A 22,715-nucleotide genomic window follows, 5' to 3' on the forward strand; every position below is an offset into this window, starting at 1 on the left:
TTGCACAGGATCTACCGCACCCCTGCTCAGCTCCACAGGCTCGGGCTCATTCCAAGGGACACTTGTATGCGTTGTGCTGCCCCCGCCGTGGACTTCGCACACTTAGCGTGGTTATGCCCTAAGGTCTCCGAATTCTGGAGGGTGGTGTGTTCCACAATTTCTGACATTACTAGTATCACTGTGCATCCTGACCCTCCCCTGTGTCTTCTTGGTTTCGTAAAATTCTGCCCAGATGCTTCTCGATGCCTGATTGAGATGCTGCTGGTCCTGGCCAGGCGTAGGGTGGCCATGTGTTGGGGTCGCAGACCTGCTTCTAGAGTTGAGAGCTGGCTGGAGGACTCCTCTCAGTGTCAGACTCTGTTATCGGAGTTCTTGTACTTACTACCTGCCAAGTCCCAACCTGTTGACATTTGGGGGTCTCTGGTGACTTACCTCCACTCCTGTACCCATCCCAGTGGTGCTGCCTCTCCTGTGCTCCCCGCCAGCCCTGCTCCCGTGGGTTCCTCTTGGGTACGTGGAAGGATACTCTCTCGTTGAGGTATTTGGTTCCGATGTTGTTGAGGGATTTGTAGGAGTGGGTGAGGAGTTTGCAGGTGACCCTCTTCTCGACGGGGAGCCAGTGGCGGTCTCATAGGTGTTGGGTCATGTGTTCATGACATGGAGTCCCGAGGAAGAGTCTGGTGTTGGCACTCTGGATGGTCTGGAGTCTGTGTAGTAGAGCTCTGTTGATTCCGGTGTATAAGGCATTGCCGTAGTCCAGTCTGCTGGATATGAGCGCATGGGTGACGGTCTTTCTGCAGTCAGGGGGGATCCATTTGAAGGTCTTGCAGAGGATGCACATGCAGTTGAAGCTGGTGGAGACAACAGCGTTGATCTGGTGGTTCATGGAGAGGGAGGAGTCGATGATGATGCTGAGGTTTTGTGCGTGGTCTGTAGGAGTAGGTGGATTCCCAAGAGTGGAGGGGAACTAGGTGTTCTCCCAGGCGGTGGTGCAGGGTCCAAGGATGAGGACCTCAGACTTCTCTGAGTTGAGCTTCAAGCAGCTGTCTTTCATCCAGGCTGCCACCTTCTTCATTCCTTCCTGGAAGCAGAGTCTGGTGTCTTTGGGATCCTTCATGAGTGAGAGGATGAGCTGGGTGTCATCGGGGTAGGATACGATGCTGAGCACATGATGTCTAATGATGGCGGCGAAGGGGGCCATGTAGATGTTGAAGAGCGTGGGGCTGAACAATGACCCTTGGGGTACTCCGCAGTTGATATTGGTGGGTACCACACCACCACTATTACAAATACCACCACCACCAGTATGAATAAGACCACCACCACCATCAATAACACCCCCACCTATATGAATAACAGCACCACCACTACTACCAATAACACCCCCACCACCAGGACGAATAACACCATTAGCGGTATGAATAACTCTGCCACCACAAAAAATAACACCACCGCCAGTATGAATAACACCACCACGACTACCAATAACACAAATACCAAAATCGTAATGCCACAACAATAAACTACTGCTGATGTCACACCACAAGTACTAAGTCATTATCCTCAACAATTACAAAACACCACTACTAGTAATACCACCAATACATTTTGAGAGCACTTACTGCATTACAAAAGTACTTATTTCACTACTCCATTCTTTACCACCATCACCAGTGCCACCACCCCTAGAACCACTAACAATATTACCAACAAAACCATTACCAGCAATACCACCACTACTAATATTACCACCTCCAATGCCACTACCAATACTACTCATACCACCAACGATACCATGACCGTCAATATCACCACCAAATCCACCAATGGACCATCACAAAAACCAGCAAACACCACAACCACTACAAATAACACTAATCCTCTGGACCCCAGACTGGTGGCCTCCAAGCTTGGGACAAGCTCCGCTCCCCAAACAGGTAGTCAAGAACCTGGGAGTACGTCTAGACCAGGACCTCACCCTTTCTCACCATGCCAGCACCACTGCAGGGTCCTGCTTCCACATCATCGGCCTCCTTCGGAAGGTGTTCCCCCTTCTACCTGACGATTCCCGGAAGACCCTGGTCCAGGCCCTCGTTTTGAGCCGCCTGGACTATTGTAATGGGTTACTTCTAGCTGCCAATGAGGGAGTGCTCAATAGATTGCAGGTGGTGCAGAACACCGCAGCTCGGCTGGTGACCAACACCCCCCCCAGAACACCGTCCCTTCCCCTCCTTAAGGCCCTTCATTGGCTTCCTATCCGGAAGCGGATAGAATTCAAGATCAGCTGTGTGATACACAAATGCTTATACAATCTAGGACCTCATTACCTGACAGACAAATTTGTTTTTCACCGTTCTTCCCGTATCCTCAGGTCCTCCAATCAACAGCTGCTTCAGGTTCCTAGACACTATAAGACCAGACAGGGAGGCCGTGCCCTATCTATCATGGGTCCTCGTCTATGGAACAGTCTCCCCCTCTCCCTTAGAGAATGTCAGAGCCACACAGCCTTCAGGAAACGACTAAAGACTTTACTATTCTAGGAGGAGCTCCTTGATCTGTTCACCTCACAGCACCGCGCGGAGATACACCTTCGGGTGTGATGCCGGCGCGTAATAAGCCCATAATAATAATAATAATAATAATACCAATAGCATAATGCTACCACAATACAACTACCACTAACACCATACCATCAGTACCACATGAATACCATTAACAATAACAAAATGCCACCAAATCTAATACCGCCAGTGTCCTTTGAGGTCACTGAGTGCGTGATAAAAGTAATTAATTCACTAATTCATTCTGTATCACCAATGCCACAGACACAGTACCACCAAAACCACCACCGACACCACCACTACCACCGATATCACTGCCCATACCATTGCCACCACCATCACCAGTACAATACCTCTACTACCAATACTCCTAACTATACCACTACCAATACCGCTTCACAATATTGACCCAACTATGGCTGTCTCAATCCTTGGGGTGTGAGAGACTTCATTTGCAGGTATTGGGTGCAGGAGACGCTTGGCTTCAGGAGCTCTGACTGCTTTACTGAGAGGTTGTTTGTTGCAACAGCAGCATGCCTGAGCCTTCTGTGGGGTTCAGTCCAGATAGGATTACCAAGACCCGATGGGGTTGGGGTGGATTTGTAGAGGCAGCGCAGAGTGTAGCATAGTTTTGCATGGTGTGATCTTCTGGAATCTGTACTCCTGAGGCACAGCCGGGAGCTCTGTTTGAAATTGTGTCATTTAAAAAAATATTGTGTGTGAATTGATTTTAAAAATTTACGCTTCTTTCCCTCACCTGCCAGGCTGGTTGGGGCACTCATCCTGTTACTAATTACCCGTGCAGCGGATCTGAACGCTGCCACGGGTTAGGAAATTGCAAGCACCGCCATCAACGAGCGAGCCTGCTCACAGGCCACGCCCACTTCTCCAGGCCACGCCCCCTTTGATTATATAAAGCGAGCCTGCCCACAGGCCACGCCCACTTCTCCAGGCCACGCCCCCTTTGATTATATAAAGCGCCGACGCCCAGCCCTTCCCAGAATCTGTACTCCTGAGGCACAGCCGGGAGCTCTGTTTGAAATTGTGTCATTTTAAAAAATATTGTGTGTGAATTGATTTTAAAAATTTACGCTTCTTTCCCTCACCTGCCAGGCTGGTTGGGGCACTCATCCTGTTACTAATTACCCGTGCAGCCGATCTGAACGCTGCCACGGGGTAGGAAATTGCAAGCACCGCCATCAGCGAGCGAGCCTGCTCACAGGCCAAGCCCACTTCTCCAGGCCACGCCCCCTTTGATTATATAAAGCGAGCCTGCCCACAGGCCACGCCCACTTCTCCAGGCCACGCCCCCTTTGATTATATAAAGCGCCAACGCCCAGCCCTTCCCAGAATCTGTACTCCTGAGGCACAGCCGGGAGCTCTGTTTGAAATTGTGTCATTTTAAAAAATATTGTGTGTGAATTGATTTTAAAAATTTACGCTTCTTTCCCTCACCTGCCAGGCTGGTTGGGGCACTCATCCGGTTACTAATTACCTGTGCAGCCGATCTGAACGCTGCCACGGGGTAGGAAATTGCAAGCACCGCCATCAGCGAGCGAGCCTGCTCACAGGCCACGCCCACTTCTCCAGGCCACGCCCCCTTTGATTATATAAAGCGAGCCTGCCCACAGGCCACGCCCACTTCTCCAGGCCACGCCCCCTTTGATTATATAAAGCGCCGACGCCCAGCCCTTCCCAGAATCTGTACTCCTGAGGCACAGCCGGGAGCTCTGTTTGAAATTGTGTCATTTTTAAAAATATTGTGTGTGAATTGATTTTAAAAATTTACGCTTCTTTCCCTCACCTGGCAGGCTGGTTGGGGCACTCATCCTGTTACTAATTACCCGTGCAGCCGATCTGAACGCTGCCACGGGGTAGGAAATTGCAAGCACCGCCATCAGCGAGCGAGCCTCTCACAGACCAAGCCCACTTCTCCAGGCCACGCCCCCTTTGATTATATAAAGCGAGCCTGCCCACAGGCCACGCCCACTTCTCCAAGCCACGCCCCCTTTGATTATATAAAGCGCCAACGCCCAGCCCTTCCCAGAATCTGTACTCCTGAGGCACAGCCGGGAGCTCTGTTTGAAATTGTGTCATTTTTAAAAATATTGTGTGTGAATTGATTTTAAAAATTTACGCTTCTTTCCCTCACCTGCCAGGCTGGTTGGGGCACTCATCCTGTTACTAATTACCCGTGCAGCCGATCTGAACGCTGCCACGGGGTAGGAAATTGCAAGCACCGCCATCAGCGAGCGAGCCTGCTCACAGGCCACGCCCACTTCTCCAGGCCACGCCCCCTTTGATTATATAACGCGAGCCTGCCCACAGGCCACGCCCACTTCTCCAGGCCACGCCCCCTTTGATTATATAAAGCGCCGACGCCCAGCCCTTCCCAGAATCTGTACTCCTGAGGCACAGCCGGGAGCTCTGTTTGAAATTGTGTCATTTTTAAAAATATTGTGTGTGAATTGATTTTAAAAATTTACGCTTCTTTCCCTCACCTGCCAGGCTGGTTGGGGCACTCATCCTGTTACTAATTACCCGTGCAGCCGATCTGAACGCTGCCACGGGGTAGGAAATTGCAAGCACCGCCATCAGCGAGCGAGCCTGCTCACAGGCCACGCCCACTTCTCCAGGCCACACCTCCCTACGTCCTTTTCTCTGGATAAAACTATGTGTAACACCCGGACGCGCAGCGGACGGGCGCAGCGGGCGCGCCGTCAGCGCGCCGTCAGCGCGCCGAAGGCGCGCCAAAGGCAAGCCCATCTGGGCCCGTCCGGGCCCAGCCGGCCCCAGGCCCAGGAACTCTGCCCGATCCGCTGCAGAAACGTGTGGTGTATACAAGTGACATGCTTCGAGCCCTTCGCAAGGAAAAAAAGCAGGACTGTCACTACATCCACGCTGAAGGTAAACCCTTCGCCAACTGTGTACGATGTAACCCAGCCGAACAAGGCTTGGGAAAGCCGGGGCTACAGATTGGCCTCCTTAACTGCCGCTCCCTCCCTAAGCATGCGCACGAAATCAACTTGTTGATACAGGATCATGGCCTGGACGCGCTGTTTCTCACAGAAACTTGGCTCTCTGCTAGCACGGACTTGGATATTTTCATTGCCCTTCCCCCAGGCTACCTCATTCAAACTTTACATAGACCTAAAGGGAGAGGAGGGGGGCTGGCAATTATCCACAGAGAACATCTCGCCTGTAGGACTAGCAACGCCAACATTGCAGACTGCGAAAGCTGCCATTTCGCCCTTCAAATCTCCCCGACACATTCCATCTCAGGACTGTTGATTTATCGCCCTCCGGGGACAACAGGGAATTTCCTCAACGCCCTCATTGACATGGTATCACAATCAGCCTCCTCTGCCTCGAACTTCCTCCTCGTGGGCGATCTCAACCTTCACCTTAACGACCCCACCGATCCCTTAGCTTTGGATCTCCTGCAGGACCTTAGGTCATTTAACATCCGACTTGTCAACAACGAACCCACCCACGACAAAGGACACCTTCTGGACCCCGTCCTGACCAATATTGGGGATATCACCTCAGATCCCCCCATCCCCCTTCCGTGGTCAGACCACTTTCTTGTTCCCTTCTCCTGGGACCTTGCCACAGCACTCCCCCAACCCCCCAAAATCCGAGTGACGGACTGACGTTGGCACAAGCTTGAACCGGCAGAGTGGGCCAGCTTACTCTCAGATTCGACACCTGCCCTCTCCATGGATCCGGTCACGGCCGACGAACAATTCAATTCCTGGCTCTCATCTTCACTAGACCAACTCCTCCTGAAAACCACCACTCTTAAACACATAAAAAGAGTGGCTCCCGCTCCCTGGTATACTCCGGCGCTCAAATCTCTGAGACAGGAATGCAAGAGATCAGAACGCTTTTGGAGGAAGGACAAATCTAACAAAAATAAGGAAGCCTATCACACCGCCTCACAAATTTACAAAACCGCCCTCCGCAAAACCAAAAGTCTATTTTTCCAAGAGAGAATAGAACACTCCGCTAGCTCCAGTAAAGAATCTTTTACCATTTTAAAAGAACTCCTCAAAGTCCCTGACTCGGGACCGAGAGACCCACCAGACCCCAAAGCTGATAAGGAAAAGTGCCACCAGCTGGCTAATTTCGACTCTATTCCACCTACTAGTTCAAGCGAGGAGAGAGAAGCCAGCAACTCTCCTACCCTCCCATGCATCACTTCCTGGGGACAAGTGACAGTAGAAGAAGTCGAAGATACGCTGCAAGTTATTAAAAGCGGATCTCCCAGGGACCCTGCCCCTTTACGTACTCTCAAAAAGGTAGCACCCTCGATCGCCCCTTCTCTCACTCACCTCATCAACGCCTCCCTTCAACAAGGAGTCGTCCCCCATAGCTGGAAGGCGGCAGTCGTCAAGGCACTTCTAAAAAAACCCTCCCTTGACCCGGTCGACCTGGCAAACTATAGACCAATCTCCCTCCTCCCGGGAACCAGCAAGATCGCGGAAAAAATGGTGAACAGAAAGCTGTCACAATTTTTGCAGAACAACAACCGTCTAAAAAACTCGCAGACGGGTTTCCTCCCCGGGCAGGGCACCGACATTGCCCTTCTCATGGCGGTGGAGGAGGCCAGAGCACTCTTAGACGAAGGAGGATCAGTGGCAGTGATCCTCCTCGACCTCAGTGCGGCCTTCGACACCGTCAACCATCAGCTCCTCATCCAACGGCTCATGAGCATCGGTGTGGAAGGAACTGCTCTGTCCTGGATATCGTCCTTTTTGAGTCAACGCTCCTTTCAAATCTGGGAGAACAACACCTGCTCCTCCGACACTCCCCTCCAATGTGGCGTGCCTCAGGGCTCCTCCCTGAGCCCCACATTATTTAACATCTACATGTCCCCATTGGAGGAGGTTGTTATCCCGTTTGGAGTGAGCATCGTCAGCTATGCCGACGACACTCATTTAGTGGTGTCCCTTTCTCATCCGAAACAACAACCTGCGGACCTTTACAACTCTCTGACGCAGATACAAGGATGGATGAATAGATCGTCTCTGAAACTCAACGGCTCAAAGACTGACATTCTCCTCCTTGGCCAGAAGGGATCCACTTCACTTCATAACATCTGGCCACCCTGTTTAGGCCCGATCCCAGATCCGAAACCAGAGGTAAAAAGCCTGGGTGTCTGGCTCGATAAGGAATTATCTTTTGCAACACAGGCAAAAAAGGTAGCCGGTACGTGTTTTGGACTGCTCAGGTCAATTCGAAAGATCCTGCCCATACTCCCCCTTAACTCTCAAAAACTGCTGATCCAAGGACTGATTCTTTCTAGGCTCGACTTTAGTAATTCCATCTACTTAGGGGCCCCAGAGGCAACCCTGAATAAACTACAAAGGGTCCAAAATGCAGCTGCCCGGATCCTTACTAACACCCCGGCCAGAGCCTCAGCCAAAACAGCGCTGAAGTGTCTCCATTGGCTTCCGGTTAGAGAACGTGTGATGTTCAAGGCCCTCTGCCTAGCACACAGACTGCTCCAAAACAATGGTCCCCCAAGCCTAAAAAAAAATGATCAAACCATACAAAGCCCCTAGATCCCTCCGCTCCGACCAGGAACACCTCATTGTCACCCCCAGAATTAAGAAGGCCCGAACAGGAGGAAGACGTTTCTCGGTTCACACCGCACGTCTCTGGAACGCCTTACCGCACTACCTGAGAACCGAATCCAACTACCTACGGTTCAGGAAGCAATTGAAAACCCACCTCTTCCCTTAAACTGTCTCTCCCCTTCCCTTGCTGACTCCTAGTTGTACTGATTTTAGCGCTGGGATACTTACGGGTGACTACGCGCTCTATAAAATTAAATAATAATAATAATAATAATAATAAGCTGAGACACCACAAGGGCCACGTCCACACTGACTGCCACCAGTTGGTGCAGACCATTCTCTGCCAACTAAGGTTCCCCACAGCCGAGCCTCTTGTCTCTGTAGAGCCCAGCCAAGTGCTCTGGCTGCTGCCACTCTTCAGTGCCAGCAGCCAGAGCACTATCAGCATGTGGGCACTCCCCAAACTAATGTGCCCTACCCCTGTGCATGCCATTTCCAAATGGCCATTCAATTCATTGCCGTCCTGCTTGCAATTCAATATTGATTTATGCATTAATCCAGTGCACTCACAACCCTTGTATAGAGCCCTCAGACCCTGAACTCTACGAGGGAGAGTAGGTAGGCGCTTGAAGCCTGCCAGTGTAAGCAAAGAGGCTCCGCCAGGGCTCTGTGAGAACAAAAACCGGAGTTTGCCCCTTTGGGGGTGTAAATATAGAGAGTATTCAAGGGCGTAGCTTTACGGGGTGTTACCCCCCCTAACAAATGTATTGTATGATAAATAGTTGAGTGCAGGTGCTTTCAGTCGGGTATTATGGGATGTCAGCAGGAATGTTTACAGACACAGAGACAAAAATGCACCAAGCACCTGTCTGTTTTTAAAGTCCTAAAAAGTCCTAAAAAATATTGGTTGTTTTACAAAATATTCTGTTTTCTCTCTTAGTACCCCCACCAATTCCCACGCCCCACCCTTTCCACTGCCCCTGAGGGCCCTTTCATGCACCCCACCCTTTACACTGTCCCTGAGGCCCCTCTCATGCACCTGCTGTAGGAGAGTAGGGTCTGCTATCCTATGGTCACCCCAAATTTTTGCTTTTTGCTTCACTGGTTTATGACTTAATGTGGCTGTGGGCCTGCTAATCAGACCCACAGCCTGCTGTTCTCTCTCTAAATTACTGCCAATGCACTCTAGGTGCATTACGAATTGGAACTGGTTCACCAAATAGGCCCCTGTAACAGTGTACTCCAGGTACCCAGGGCATAGGTGTATCCAAGGCATACCAGGTGCTGCAGCATGTATTATGCCACCCCTGGCCTGGCCTCCATATTTGACACAACTGGCTGAATAATCAGCTGGGGAAGTTGGTGTAATCACCTCTTACTTAGATATAGTATATCTATATCTAACCTCACTGGACCCATGGTAACCTATAAGCCACTCCTATGGAGGGCCTCTACAATCCTGGAGGCAGAGTGCGTGGTTTCATGTGAGATGGTGCTCTGGCATGAGCTGAGCCCATCTGCAGCTGTCGGGAACAACTCCCTTAGCTGTTCCGGGATATTGTCATACCATATACTCTTAAATGCATTATAATCCTCGCGGTTACTTGCTAACTTTGGTTTGGCTTTATCAAAACATGTCGAGTAAGGTGTCATACGAATTGGGATACTACCCCCTCGCCAGTTCTGGCGACGGGGGTAGCATTCCAACCATCTAGAGGGACACGACATGTACATAACCTGAACCCCGGGTAAAGTTAAACTCGAGCCTCAGCATCACAAAATGGATGCTGCCACCACAGACACAAGTCTGACCTCCTGCTGCTGGGAGTCCTTCCAGCGAGGGAGGCTTGGACAAAGGGTTTCCTGCTTCGGGAGGTTCTAGCACAACCCCAGACAGGATTTTGTGTATTGGGTAGGACAGGGCTGAATAGAATGAGACATGCCTGGAGCACACAAGGTGTCCCCGTTCATAAGCCAGTCCAAACCGGTGCTGGGGCTTTCCAGCCCCAGTCCTGGCGCGGAGCTGGACAAAGGAAAGGGGGTGTAACCGCCCCCCTTTCTGGTCCCACCCAGAGGAGGGACCTAGCAGGTGATCCGGCCCCCAGACTTGGAATAAGAGTAGGAGATGTGTCCCAAGACTTCAGATCATCCTGAACTCGACTTGAAACTAAAAAGAAAACTGGACTTCGACATTCTGCTGCACAGAAGACTGAAGACCATCTCCCTTGTGGCCAAGGAGTGACCACCCTGTGAATACAGGCACCATCCAGCAACTCGACGTCTGCTTTGCCACCGCCTCCTGCCGGAGCCTGAGCCCAGAGCCGGCGAGACCCAGACTCCCAGACATCTCAGAGCCCGATCCACAGTCCCTGAAAAGAAGAGACCTGTGGAGGCACCGAGAGACGTGGTACCGGTCATCTCGAAAGACCCCTGAGAAGCTAACTGCGCAGCACCCAAGGCACCCTCGATGCTGTGCTTTGGGGTTTGAGAAGCCCCACCACTGAGCAGCATTTGCATCGAAGATCAGCCCCCCAGCATCTCCACGATCTGCGTGGGGCCCTTTTGCACTTTACCACTTGACGCGCCATCCCGGCCACTTGCCACGTGGCTAGCGGCCATCTTGGCGACGAAACCTACAAACAACACCGCTGGTTTGGTTGCTCCAGATTGGCCCTTGCTCCCCTGAAAAGGAGCACCCGCTCTGACCTTGCTGGTCCGAGTGAGAAGCTTGCATCAATTCCTGCATGGCTTGCATTAGCCAAGGCCTGTTTGCTCTGATCAAAAAGCCGACACCGCCATCAGCTAGAGCCTTTGTGGAACAGCTCGTGACCAACGCCTGGACGTCCTCGACCTCTTCGTGTCTACATGGCTGCAGAGACAATCTTCACCTTTTCACCTGTTTGCACCCAACATTGCCTGGTTCCATCCTGGTTCCACGGTAGTCACTGGCTAGTGACTTTGAACATTGTCCCCTCTACTGTCAGGTCTTCACCTCTTCAGATCCACCCTTGGATCCACCGGAACTCTCCTCGACGACCCGCCTGCAGCATCTTCATCTTCAGGCACCATCGACCTGCGTGACGAAACCCGACACTACTTTGCACCTATGCACCCGCTTCCTGTGGGTGAGGTAACTCAACAACGCTGGTTCTCCTGTACTGGTACACACCTCTAGTATATATGTCAGTCGGAAGGTTCCTTAAACAGTAACTTTGTAACTTTTACGCACCATTGACATTGCATTGGTGAATGCGTGTGCTTTAAGCGCTGCACCCGAGTCCCGCGGGCCTTTCCCGACTTCTTCACTGTTAGTCCCGAACAGCTCCAGCGATTCCCCTGGTCCTAGGCCTACTTCCTTTCCGATTCGTGGTACTTATACCACTATTTTAGTATATGGTTTAGGTGGCCCCTAGGGCTCATCCATATTGTGCAGCTTTCGTATATTTAAACTGTGTTTTGTTTTAACGCATTTGATTCTGTGCTCATAAAGAGTATAGGGGATATTTGTAGTAAATAAATATATATATATATTTTCAATATATATCTGTGTGGTGTCCTTTCATTTGGTATTCAAGGGGATTGTGTATGGTAAAACAGCATGCTTCACCTGCCTTTACAGAGTTTAGCCTAAGACTGCTTTGCCCACGCTACCTCTAGGATAGCTGGTCTATAAGGTTGACTTACAACCAATCATCATAAGGGTTGCTTGGCATGGTACAAGGTGATCACTAGAACTAGTGATTCAGAAAAGGGGGTGGTGATGAACAGAGTGTCTGAATTAAGCAGACCACTCTTACCCAGTCAAAAGATCAGGGCTTGATCCATCACTAGAACTAGTGAGCATCATATACCAGGCCAACTTCTCACACCCGCCCTCTCTACTGCGCCTGAGTCCCCTCTCATGCACCCCACACTTTCCACTGCCCCTGAGGCCCTCTCATGCACCCCACCCTTTCCACTGCCCCTGAGGCCCCTCTCATGCCCCCGCCCTTTCCACTGTCCTTGAGGCCCCACTCATGCGCCCCATCCTTTCCACTGCCTTTGAGGCCCCTCTCATGCGCCCCACCCTTTCCACTGCCCCTGAGGCCCTTCTCATGCACACTGCCCTTTCCATTGCCCCTGAGGACCCCCTTTTGCTCCCTGTCCTTTCCACTGCCCCTGAGCCTCCTCTCATGCACTCCTCCCTTTCCACTGCCCTGAGGCCCCTCTCGCCCTTTTCACTGCCCCTGAGACCCCTCTTATGCACCTGCCCTTTCCACTGCCCCTGAGCCCCCTCTCATGAACCCCACTCTTTCCACTGCCCCTGAGGCTCCCGTTGTGCTCCCTGCCCTTTCTAATGCCCCTGAGGCCCCTCTCATGCGCCTCGCCCTTTCCAGTTATTTTGTAAGTAGGGGACCCCTATATAGTAATGTACTCGCTATACATAGGGAACAATAACTGGTTGGAAAGGTCTATAGCTGAGTAGATCTACTAAATGAAAAAACCAAGATGATTAAGTAAAACTGTTACTCAACACTTAAGGACTTATCACCAAAAATGTGGATGTATTCTTTAATTTTATTTTTCACATATATATATATATATTTTTTGTTTTTTTTATATATATATAACAGTTTTATACATGGTTGAATCTATCTCATTTTGATGCAATTGAAAATTTATGTGGCAGTATTTACAGAGAGTTCATAAAAAACACACATAACAGACACACAGTTTGCATAAGAGAGATGAGATGATGGAGGCAATGCGGTAGATGGACACACTACGCGCGTTTCGGCTCGTTAGCCTTCATCAGGTGACCCGTCTATTGCAACATAAAACCTAGGAGAGGAAGAAGGACTCACAAAAATGTTATTGCCTAATGGTTCTGTATAGCATCCGTCGGTATCGCAACGTATCACTTAGGACAATAAGTAAAATGATAATGCGGAATTCCTTAAATATAAAGGGATGATGAAACGTGTCTTTTCTGGTAATTTTAGTCCTTCACAGCGTATTCAGAATAGGAGCTTGGAATAAAGGCATAAGATCTGAGAGACACAGATATGTGCCGACCTAGGGCCAAAGAGTAATATTGGAATGTAGCACGAATATTGTAGCGATAACGTAGGAGAAGCAGGGTCCGGCCCTCATAGAATCAAACGTTCAAAAGAAGACCAGCGTTTGGCGCCGGTCGGGGTAAAACCCTTTCCAGTGCCCCTTAGGTCCATCTTGTGCGCCCCACACTTTTCGCTGCCCCTGAGGCCCCTCTCATGCCCCCGCCTTTTCCACTGCCCCTGAGGCCCCTCTCATGCCCCCGCCTTTTCCACTGCCCCTGAGGCACCTCTCATGTGCCCTGCCCTTTCCACTGCTCCTGGGGCCCCTCTTATGTGCCCCTCCCTTTCCACTACCCCTGAAACCCCTCACGTGCACCCTGCACTTTCCACTGCCCCTGAGGCCCCTCTCATGCACCCCACCCTTTCCACTGCCCCTGAGGCCCCTCTCATGCGCCCCACCCTTTCCACTGCCCCCGAGGCCCCTCTCATGCGCCCCACCCTTTCCACTGCCCCCGAGGCCCCTCTCATGCGCCCCACCCTTTCCACTGCCCCCGAGGCCCCTCTCATGCGCCCCACCCTTTCCACTGCCCCTGAGGCCCCTCTCATGCACCCCACCCTTTCCACTGCCCCTGAGGCCCCTCTCATGCGCCCCACCCTTTCCACTGCCCCTGAGGCCCCTCTCATGCACCCCTCCCTTTCCACTGCCCCTGAGGCCCCTCTCATGCACCCCTCCCTTTCCATAGCCCCTGAGGCCCCTCTTGTGCGCCTGCACTTTCCAGTGCCCCTTGGGTCCCACTCATGCGCCCCACCCTTTGCAGAGCCCCTGAGGACCCTCTCATGCGCCCCACCCTTTCCACTGCCCCTGAGGCCCCTGTCGTGCTCCCTGCCCTTTTCATTGCCCTCCAATCTCCAGCATGCCTCCAGCTTCCTGCAATGAGCTCCGCTCAGCGCCCCCATGCCTAGGGCAGACGTGCTGCCGACCGGGGTGCGAATTGTCAACGGTGCCCTCCGAGTACCCCTCCTTACTTGCAGTGGCGGGAACACACAGCAGGTCACTCGGTTTCAGTTGGGTTTCTTCGGATTCCGTTGCTCGCCACTCCAACCGCCGGATCTTTGGGCTACTTGGACGGCGGGACTACGGCCCATGCACAAGGCCTGTCATAGCCCGCTTCTCAGAGCAGTCGGAATGAAGCCTCCAAAGTTTGTGGCTTTTTTCTGGCGCTCAAGCTGCACGGATCTCTTGCACTTTGTGCGGTGAAGGATGTATGCAAACTCTGTTGCGTTTGCAGCAGGATTATTAACAGACTCTTCCTCGGCCGGCAGAGCCCTTTCAACAAGCGTCCATCCCCCGAAGAACATCTTAAAGACAGCACAGGAACCTCCAGCAGTTCTGGAGGTCACTCAGTGTGTGTGTCCCTGGGAACAAACCATACATCACAGAGTCCACGGTGATTCAGGGCGTAGGTATCCAGGTCCTAAGCTCCATGCCCAGGGCCTTCAGCAGGTCCTGTGCATACGCGCTCTCCCAGAAGAGGTGGTATGTCATCTCGTCCGTGGTGCACGATCTCGGGCAAGACTTGTATCCTCTAGCGTGCAAGAAAGCTCTCATAGGAAGTCCTCCTTGGATTGCCATCCAGGCAATGCCTTTGTGCTGGTTGGTCAGGCTCTTGGATACGATGTTTCCCTACACGTGGTCTACTGTGGCAGAGGGGAAGGCGCTGATCAGTTTGCTGATGTTCTTCGCTCGTGTCTGCTGTTGGACAAGCTTCGGGGATCATGTGGCGGGGGCGGCAGCCTCCAGCCCGAATCTCTTCATAAACTTCTCCACTCCCTTCTAGAACCACGGGGCTCCCAGTTGTATGGGACAGCGCTCACCCACTCTGCCCATCCGAGGTGCCTCCACATTGGCACCAGCAAGAATCGTGCAATCAGAAAGCCGACTTGGCCCTCGTCTTCGTTCCTCAGGATGCTCCTCACGCAGTTCTATACGAAGATTTCCCTCAGGATGGTGGTGATGTCTGGCACTCCCTTGCCTCCCTTGTTGTGGGTCTTGAACATCACTGCCCTCCTCACCCTGTCCATCTTTGAACTCCAGATGAAGTCGAAGATCATTCTTGTTTTGGCCCTGGCCGTGCAGGACTACAAAGGCTACACTTCGATCATCAGTTTCCAGAGGCTCCGAAGTCCCAGCTTCTGCAGTGTCAATGCCAGTCTCATTTCCCATGTCTTCCATGGCACGTTCTACCCCAAACCAATCTCCAAGGATCTTTTGGAAGCCCTGCTTGATGGGGGACGGCAGTGGGTCTTGGGTGGGGGTCCAGCATCTGAGGAGTAGGGTCTCCAACTTGGTGTTGTTGATCTTCGCTCCTGACTCCTTTCCAAACTGGATGCAAATCCTCTCCAGTCCTCTCACAGATGGTCCATCCGCGCAGAAGATTGGGACATCCATGTAGAGGGAACAATTCACTTCACCCTTTCCCTTGCTTCCTGGGGCTGTCACTCCTCGGATGTTCCTGTTCTGTCTGATGAATTCGGCGAGGAGCTCAATCACACAGAGGAACAGGAGGGGGGAGAGCAGACAGTCTTGCCTGATGCCTGACATGACAAGGAAGGGGTTGGTTTTCCTGCCGTTAACCAACACCGTGCTAGAGATATCTCTATACATTATGGTCACCATGTCACAGAAGAAGTCTCCCGGCCCCAGTGCTCCGAGTGTCTGGTCTATGAACTCATTGGAAACGTGGTCAAACCCTTTTCCTGATCCAGGCTGACCATGGGTGTCGTAACCTTGCGGCCCTTGACATATGCAATTGAGTCCCGGACCAGGCCCAGGCTGTCTGCGATTTGCCAACCGGAAACCCCCAAGACTGGTCTGGGTGGACTATCTTTGCTATTACCTTCTTTAGGCAGTTGACCATCACCTTTGCGAGAATGTTGTAGTTCAAATTGAGGCAAGAGATGGGCCTTCAGTTCTTGAGGTCTTCTCTCTCTCCCTTCTTCTTGTACAAAAGTGTTATCACACCCTCTCCGAGGAATTGCGGCATACTGCCCTTGTCCACCATTTCCTCGTAGAGATCCAGCAAGTCCAACCCGATCAGGTCCCACATTTCAACATAATGTTCCACTGGAAGACTGTCATTCCCGGGTGTCTTGCCTCTCTTGGAGGTCGTAGTGGTCAAGTGCAGTTCTTTCAGGGTAAAGGGCGCGTTCAGGCCCTCTCTCTCTTCCGGACCCAGGGTCTTTGAGATGCCCTCCAGGAAACTATCCACCTGGGCTCTCTCTGATGACTTTGGTGATTAAAGCTCACCGTATAAGTCGGTTACGACTATCATGACTTGCTTTTTCTCACTTTGGAGGTTGCCCTCTGAGTCCTGAAGCTCTACCAGTGGTGTGTGGGCTGAGTAACGTTTTGTGATGAAGAACGAGTTACATTTCTCTTCCTGCTCAAGGTTCTCGGTTCTGGTCTGGAAGATGATTCTAAAAAGTCCTAAATAATATTGGTTATTTTACAAAATATTCTGGTTTCTCTCTTAGTACCCCACCAATTCCCATGCCCCACCCTTTCCACTGCACCCGAGGGCCCTCTCATGTGCCCCACCCTTTCCACTGCCCCTGAGGCCCCTCTCATGTGCCTCACCCTTTCCATTGCCCCTGAGGTCCATCTTGTGCGCCTCACCCTTTCCATTGCCCCTGAGGCCCCTCTCATGCGCCCCACCCTTTCCACTGCCCCTGAGGCCCCTCTCGCCCTTTCCACTGCCCCTGAGGCCCCTCTCGCCCTTTCCACTGCCCCTGAGGCCCCTCTCGCCCTTTCCACTGCCCCTGAGGCCCCTCTCGCCCGTTTCACTGCCCCTGAGGCCCCTCTCAGCATACCAATGGTGTGTGGGCTGAGTGAAGTTTTGTGAAGAAGAACGAGTTACAGTTCTCTTCCTGCTCAAGGTTCTCGGTTCTGGTCTGGAAGATGATTTCCCTGGATTCCTCCTTAAAGTAGTCAGCGAGCCCTTTTCGGGTTTCCTCCAGTTTGTCATCCACGTCCCATCCCCCAGCTTGAGTTTGTACAGTTGCTGCAGTTTGCTCTACTGCTTCCTGAGCAACCTCTTCTTTTCCTGTGCAGCAGCTCTGCTTGCATCCTGGAAAAAGCTCCGGAGCTTCATCCATTCCCACCACTCACTGGCGGAGTGAAAGAGGTCCTTTATGTCCCTCCACTTTACATATATGACTCAGAGGTTTGCCACTAACTCCTCGTTTTCCAGCAATGAGCAGTTTAGTTTCCACAATCCTGGGCAGAAAGGGAACTTCCCTCTCGAAACTGACTGCTCTGTGGTCGGAGAAGTGGATGGTGACCATGGAACTTCTCCCATGCTTTACCATTGGGGAGGTGAATAGGAAGTCGATCAGTGAACTAAAGGAACCGTCCGGCCTACTCCAGGAAACATTCCTGGCGTTCGGATTCATGCTTCCAATTTCATCCCGGAGGGACGCCTCACCTACCATCTCCACCAGCATTATGCACGTCACGTCCATCCCTACAGAGCCTGACCCAATGCGTCCATCCAACTCTACTATGCAGTTGAAATCTCCACCCATCAGGAGGTTCTTGAGGTCACAAGTTGCATCCTGAGCACCCTCGAGTCGCTCATTCTTCCCTGGGGGGCATAGACATTGTGTAGCCTAACGGGCTCACCGGCCCACGAGCTTTCCACGTCCAGCACTCTGCCATTGACCTGCTTGGTGACCTTGTTCAAGGTGAAATGCCTCCCCTTGATCAGAATAGCCACTCCAGATGATTTGCACTTGATTCCTCCAGACCAAAACAATGGCCCGTGCATCCACTTGTTAGAAAGGCGATCCTATGGGGAGGCAGAAGTTGTCTGGCCGACCACCCCGAGACCCACCTCTCCTTCTGGAGTTGGCCGAGTGCCATCGAGAGGCCTCCTGGAGAGGTTCCTCTTCTAGAATCGTACAGCCGAGCAATCACACCACTACAAATGGACACCACACAAGGATAGGTTCTTAGAGTCTTTATCATCAATCAAGGTCGAATCTTTCAGCAATATGTACAAACGGATCAAGGGATCCTTAATGTCTCGGTAACTGTGGGAAGGGGGTAGCAGGACAGTCTTAGTACCAGCCTGGCACAGGAATACCCTACGCTCAGCTCTCAATCCTCAAGCTGGGGGGTGCCGCAAGGTCGGGCCGCGGCAGCGCCAGCAGGGCTCCGAAGATAGTTTCAGCGAGGTCGGGCCGCGGCAGCGCCAGCAGGGCTCCGAAGATGGTTTCAGCGAGGTCGGGCCGCGGCAGAGCCAGCAGGGCTCCGAGGAAAGTTCCAGCGAGGTCGGGTCGCGGCAGCGCCAGCATGGCTCCAAAGATGGTTTCAGCGAGGTTGGGCCGCAGCAGCGCCAGCAGGGCTCCAAAGATGGTTTCAGCGAGGTCGGGCCGCAGCAGCGCCAGCAGGGCTCCAAAGATGGTTTCAGCGATGTCGGGCCGCGGCAGAGCCAGCATGGCTCCGAGGAAAGTTCCAGCGAGGTCGGGTCGCGGCAGCGCCAGCATGGCTCCAAAGATGGTTTCAGCGAGGTTGGGCAGCGGCAGTGCCAGCAGGGCTCCAAAGATGGGTTCAGGGTTCAAAGTAGTGAGTTCTTCCCAGGGTCAGCCGCGATTCAATCTGCAGGGCTCTCGACTCCAGGATACAACTCCCCACCCCTTCCAGAGCTGCCCCAGATATAGGTCTGGAGTCCTTTGATGTCCGGACCCTCGCGCCTGGGGGGTCAGAGGGGCCGGGATGAGGGTGTCCAGACACCCAGTAGGGGGGTGGAGCCAGCGCCCAGGGAGGCCGGAGGGCGATCGAAACCAGGCGTCGGGGACGGCTGGAGGGCCATCGAAACTTTCCTTCTCCTTGATCCGTCAAGTGGCTGCTTTACCACCTGGTCGGATCTTGGTGCCTCGATGTCGGGGCTTCGCTGGGGCCGCGGCCGAGGTCGGACCGAGGCCACATGGCCCGGACGTGGAGGGTCCAAGATGGGGTCGGGGCCTGAGATGGTGGCCCGGAAGAGGGGTCGGACCAGCAGAGTGGGGCGAGTAGGGATCGCCGTGTTCCTGAGGGGTAGAGCCGGGGTCGCCAGGAGTGGCGGATCTCGTGAAGGCCGGAGGGGGTAGCTTCAGGCCGGAGGGAAGGGGTCGATGTCGTCCAGGGCCCGCCATGCGGGCGGAGTGGGACCACGCCACGAGGCCGGGTCCAACACCACTGTTGTCCAAGTTAGCTGTATGATTGTGCATAGGGAATCCTGTATTCCTACAGAAAGTAGATATCACAGTTCTGAGCGGCCAGAAGCTGCAATGTGCCGACCTGCCTTACCTGATCCTTCATACTTCTGACGTTTAGGGTGAACAATGATATCGCCATTGTCTCTACACTAGCCATCAGTGTTCAGTTTGAAAGCGACTCAGGTTAAAGGCCATTGGGTGCTCTACTTGGGGTGCTGAGCCCCCTGCTGGTCCTGCTCTCCCTCTCCTGTGCTGTCTTCAGTGTTTCCGATGAGCATCTCTATTCCTACATCCGGGATCCACTGTGCTGTCTCTTCTGTGCTTCCAATCATGGTGGGCTGCTGATGGAGTCCTTGGAGGCCCTCCTGGCCTTCTTCCTCATCCTCCATCTCTTTTTCGTGGTCGTTTTCCACAGTGCCTGCCTTGTTCAACTTCTTGTTGGCCATAAAGTCCTCTTTCCTCACCAGTGTCCTCTTCCTGCTTCCCCGCCGGAGGGTTGTGTCCCCTACTGTTTCCTCCTCCAAATTCTCAGGCTTTGGTCTGGGCTGTGGTGTTTCATGCGGGATTGCCTGCTGGGCCTTGGACTGTGTCCGTTGCTTTGCCTCATCCCTCTCTTTTGCGGTCTTCTGGTGCAGCGTCTGTGACCGGACCTGGTTCAATGTCTCTTGAAGCAAGTCGTTGCATCTGGCCATGCTGGGCCCGATCCGATCCCCATAGGATGACTACAAACCTTTTATGGAGGAGGGCTCAAGTGGCCCAAACAAGTGGAGACAATTGTGTCGCAGGAAACAAGGCAGAACATGAAAAATAAACCTCTTGGTATCCGGCTCCATCTCCTCTGCTTCTACCTAGTGTCTGCGATGGCTCCAAAATGTGGAACATCTCCGTCACTGAATCAAGCTCTCCCTGCCCTGGCCACTTCTCTACGAAACCTCAACAATACATCAGAGTTCTGCCTGTCGTCCATTTGCCCCAAGTGAGAAGGCGCTCCAAGATAACTTACAGGGGGTGCAGCTAATAGCCACTGAGATGCCCGGTGTGCCCCCCTCCTGCAGCTGGAGACGCCTTCATCTCTCTGGGGTGGGCTGCTGTACTCAGCGATCACTGGTGGGCAAAGTCATGACCCCCCCAGCCCCCCCCAACCTACAACATCTCATGAAGGCTGTCTCTAGGAAATATAACAATATATGGCACACGCGAAGGAATCTGGGTTTGATCACAAAGGTGAACTTACATTTTTGTATAAGTTCACTACTTTTTGGTATTCACGAAGGAAAATTTAGACCAAAGGTCTAACTTAACCAGTAGTAACTTATTTTACTAGTAGTAACTTACCTTTGTGAATATTGAAACGTAGTAAAGGTAGACTTTTGCTGTAAGTTTACCTTTGTGAATCGGGCCCTAAATATGTACGGAAGGGACCTCCTACTTGGATTCTTGTCCGATGATTTGTGCATAAAGCAGCATCAGTGGCCTTTGCGTCATATTCCTCTCTTCAATTAAACGAACACACAATTAACGATACCGTGCTGAGTAAAGCACTACAAGTTACACTGTATCAAAAGCAGTTTGATGCAGTCTCTTTGGGCTTTCGATTGAATCCTGATCATTTTTGTTTGGTTCCATATGTGACAGCGCTGCCTGTGCACAGGTGTCAGCCTGAGTCGACAACAGTTGTGTTCGCTCAGCTGACTCGTAATCACCTGTCGTGTGAAGCTGAGACCAAGCCATGCAGATCTTCCACAGGTGGCATTTTCCCATCGCTTGATAGACAATGCTTAGTTTGAGCCGGTGGACTCCAGTGCTCGGCACGGCAAATCATTGTCCTCGCCAGAGCTTGTCACAGTCTGCCACAAGGTGGCGCTGTCTGGCTTATTTAGAGTCGACCACAACAAGAGGTAATCATTAATTCAATATACATTAAAAATGACAATACTACTGCCTAATCCATACTTATATCTTTGGGGGCCTGGGATAGCCCGAATCGTCTCACCTGTAGGAGTCTGATGGGTGGTAGTTGTGCCGTTACTATTATTGGCAGCGTTGGCGGGGACACTGTGTGGTGCAGGCTGCAGTGGCCTCCTGACGAGAGCCCCGGCACTAATGTTTTTACAAATTAAGCGCTGTTGATAATAGTCCAAGATATGCCATGTGCTCCCCGGCCAGGCTCTGCAGTCGAGTGCCTCCCTCTTCACCTGCCTGCTGCATGGGAGGTGGGTGGCGTGAGGGGGGCATCATTTGCCCCTGTGTGTCAGTGATTTCTTTTCTGCCATGTGCATTACCAGCTAGCCCATGGGTGGCCCCCTCTCTCACTCTACATGTCTCTTTCTCTGTTTCTCTCTCTGTCTCTCTCTGTAATTCTCTCACACTCTCTGTGTGTGTCTCTCTCTCTCTCTCTCTCTCTCTCTCGGTTTTTATCTTTCCCTCTCTGTTTCTATGTCTCTCTCTTCCCCTTTATCTCTATATCTCTCAGTGACTCTGTCTCTCTGTGCCTTTTTCTCTCACTCTCTCTGTGTCTCTCTCATGTCTCTTTCTCTCTATGTCTCGCTGTGCCTCTCGCTGTCTCAATCTCTCTCTGTGTATGTCTCTCTCTGTTTCTGTCTCTCTCTGTTTCTGCCTCACTCTGTCTCTTGCTCTCTATGTCTCTCTGTGACTCTGTGTATCTCTGTGTTTTTCTTTCTCTGTTTCTTCCTCTCTCTTGCTCTCTCTAATTCTGTCTCTCCGTCTCTCTCGCTCTGTTTCTCTCTCTCTCTTTGTTTCTCTCTCTCTTTGTTTCTTTCTGTTGTTGTGTTTGTCTCTCACTCACTCTCTGATTCTGTCTCTCCATCTCTCTCTCTCTGCATCTCTCCCTGTCTTTCTCTCTCTCTCCTTCTCTCCCTCTCTTTCTCTCTCTCCCTCTCCTTTTCTCTCTCCTCTCTCTCTCTCTACCCTCTCTCTCTCTATTTTTCTCTCTGTCTTCCTCTCACTCTTTCTTTCTTTCTCTCTCTCTCTTTCTCTCTCTCTCTTTCTCTCTCTCCCTCCCCATCTCTCTCTCGCTCTCTTATTCTGTCTCTCTGTCTCTCTCTCTTTCCACACTCATTCCTCCCTCTCTCCTTTGCCTTTCTTCTCTCCTCTTAGTTTTGTCTTCTCCTCGCCCCTCTCTCTTCCTTCTCTATCATATCTCTCCCTCTTGCTGTTACTTGCTTGGTAAACAATGGATCCCATTTGGACACTTTGCTAAACTGTGATGCTGATGCAATGTAACAAACACTGGTGCTGTGGGGTATCAGACACTAACC

General features: G+C 52.0%; 1 protein-coding gene across 1 annotated transcript in view; it reads left to right on the top strand.

The window, feature by feature from the left end:
• LOC147669081 (uncharacterized) overlaps positions 1-22,715 on the top strand; it is a 198,223-nt gene that overhangs the window by 104,913 nt on the left and 70,595 nt on the right. The window lies entirely within an intron of this gene.

This window comes from Lissotriton vulgaris, unplaced genomic scaffold (genome assembly GCF_964263255.1).
Source record: "Lissotriton vulgaris unplaced genomic scaffold, aLisVul1.2 SCAFFOLD_227, whole genome shotgun sequence".
Lineage (NCBI taxonomy): Eukaryota > Metazoa > Chordata > Amphibia > Caudata > Salamandridae > Lissotriton > Lissotriton vulgaris.